This window comes from Trachymyrmex septentrionalis, unplaced genomic scaffold (assembly GCF_001594115.1).
Source record: "Trachymyrmex septentrionalis isolate Tsep2-gDNA-1 unplaced genomic scaffold, Tsep1.0 scaffold14, whole genome shotgun sequence".
NCBI lineage: Eukaryota > Metazoa > Arthropoda > Insecta > Hymenoptera > Formicidae > Trachymyrmex > Trachymyrmex septentrionalis.
This window is the reverse complement of record NW_017304543.1, coordinates 8,311-11,366: the sequence shown is the minus strand read 5'-3', so window position 1 is coordinate 11,366 and position 3,056 is coordinate 8,311.

The following is a 3,056-nucleotide window of genomic DNA, read 5'->3' as shown; positions in this document are numbered from 1 at the left end:
TATATATATATATATACATATATATATTATGTTTTTGTTGTACATCGATTATCATCTGTCCATGAATTTCTTATTACAGACATTAATCATTATATTTACGAATACGTTTTTATACGTATTATAGAGAAGCATTGACACATAATTGCAATATATTTATTATATAATGTTTCTGCATTATTTATGTATTTGTTACAACTGCAATTGCCATTGAAATTAATACTTTAATAACTTAAATATGTATTAAAAAGGACAAATAAAAAAATAAAAGACAAAGTTGCCAGGATATTCATACTTTTTATGTACCAACGTATATGAGTAAAAATAAAAGTATATCCATCATCCATCTATAAGTTTAGATAAATAATAGAGCATAACATGTAGTAGACTGATTACTTTAATATTTCTAAGTGCTTTAACAGAAAGCACTTTGCATGTAATATCATTACCATTCCGTTCCATTTATACTTGCAACTCATCAACAAAAGTACAGTTTGAAATAAAAATTATGTGTACAATGGTAAAAAATATTCGTACAATTTTAACACCATTTTTAATGGTTAGTTACGTATTTGGTTTAAGAATTGCCATATCTAATCATCCAAAATTATGGTTTAGTGTTACATATATGCTACTGATTTGGTCAGTGTACTATTTCCTCTCATCATCTGCATTATTGATTTCTTTTCAAGTGCTTTATTTCTTCGAAAACCAAATTTGCCATTATCTAGAACTCTTTACGACGTTATTGACAATCATATTTGGAATATATCATAATCAGGTAAAGAAATGTTATAATACCAGTAATATTATTAATAAAAAACAATTGTTATAAAATACGTAATTATTAAGAATAAACATTTTTATATCTATTTACACAATTAAATAGATAAAAAATATATATATGTATATAATAAATATAATTTTATATGTACCCCAAACACCTTGACTTCAACATATGCTGTCAAGGTAATAATGATATTCAGAAATTTTGGCTGTTGCAAAGTCGCCGCGTCATATATTTATTATAAAATTATCAACAAAATAATTTTTGACAAGTTAAATATTAGATATAGATTATATAGCTATTAAGGGGATCTTAAAGCCTATATTGTTAACTAAATCATATAATTTTTGTATAACAAATATTTTTTTTTCTTTCACAAATTCAAAAATCCTTTTCCAGGATTGAAATATATGCATGAATACATGCTTATAAAGCAGAGTTTGTCGAGAACCAAAAATTTCGAAATGATATATTTTTTATCATTTCTTAGCGTAACATGACATCTCAAGCTGTCAAGTCGTGACAATATTTGCTTATTACGAAAGTTTTGCAACCTATTATACTTACGAAATAGTAATCCACAGACATAGTTTGCACGAATAAATAACGTCGAATTCTTAGAATTAGACTTAGACGCTTTATCACGACGAATTTGTTATACGAAAATTGACACGAACGTGCGACGGCGTGTATTATAGATTACGTGAGTTATTGATGGTAGTATATAAAGATACGTTGATGCGCTGGAAAAACAGCGATCTCTGGTGACTTCGTCGGAGTTCGAGCTTCGCTTTAGAATCCCCTTAATACAAAATATTATTGATACATGGAGAGAGGGGAAAGGAATTTTATAATCATATTAATAGCATTTTTGGTCTATAAGCTAAAGGGAGAGTGGGGTGAATATCGCTTCAGTTGAAAAATCGAAATCCTTATGGAATCTTGCTGCGCATAGAAAGTAAATTTACTTTGCGTCTTCGGAATCTCGCTCCACATTAAGTGTATGTGTGAATACAATGGATTCCGCCTTTCACATCCTACAGGAGAACTTCCACTATCAAAAAATTAAACACATTATTATAGGTTTGAATGAAACTTTGCGTAAGAAGTTGTCAATACATATGTAGAACTTTGCTGTAAATATATAACTTTCCATACAAAATTTCATTCAATTCAAATCTACAATAAACATGTGTAAAAAAAAGACCGGAATTCGTCAAGCGTGTAAAACTTCACGGTTTAAATTGTAGTTTAAAATTTCACAGATAGATAGCGCATCCTTCTCCAGCATGCTATAGAAATTTCGTTATAATCGGTCCAGTAGTTCGGAAATTATTGTACTGGAACCGAGTATGTGTTTGAACCGTTCTGCGATTCGTTACGCGTTTTTAAAATTAAGGTGTTGCAAGAGCAGCGTAAAATTTTGCTATAAGTTAGGAAAAACATGCGCTGAGACATTCAAACTGCTTAAGAAAGTTTATGAGACTATGAGTTCTATTCAAGTTTACGAGTGGTACGGACGGGACTTTAAGAAGGATTTAATGTTAGTGGAAGAAGAGCCTAGGCCTGGAAGGCCGTCCACATCAATTAACGATGAAACGGAAGGACAAATCTCGGGGTATTACGGCGTCCTGCGAGAAGACATGAGACGAAAACGACCAGCGCAAAAACTGGCTACTGCATCATGACAATGCGCGGCCACATACTGCGCTTCGAGAGTTTCTCGCTCATAACAACCAATCGTTCCGCAACCCCCCTACTCACCAGACCTGTCTCCAGCGTCTTCCTATTCTCCTAGATAAAGTTACGACTGAAAAGGTAGCGCAAATTTTGCGACAAGAAAGCCAATAATATCAGAATCACAGGAGATATTACGATCAATTCCGTCTGCTGCGTTTTCCGCGTGCTTTGCGGAAGAAACGGTTTCAACGGTGCATTGATGTCCAGGGGAGTTATTTCGAAGGCGACCCGCATTAAATTTGTAATGTTTTAATTAATACATAAGTTATTAAGAAATTCCGGTCTTTTTTTTATCACACCTTGTATATGACTAGTTTTTTGATAGTGAAACTTCCCCAATCTTAGATAGAGACTAACTCCATTGCTTCTATGCATACACTTTTCAATGTGAAGCAAGGTTTCACTTAGGTTCATAAGTTTCTACGCAGAGCAAAGATCAATATAGTTTTTGACTTTCTGCGCGAAGCCTTTCTGCGGGTCCTTCCTTCTTTTTTAGGCAAGATAAAGTCTACGTTTATATAATTCTATCTCC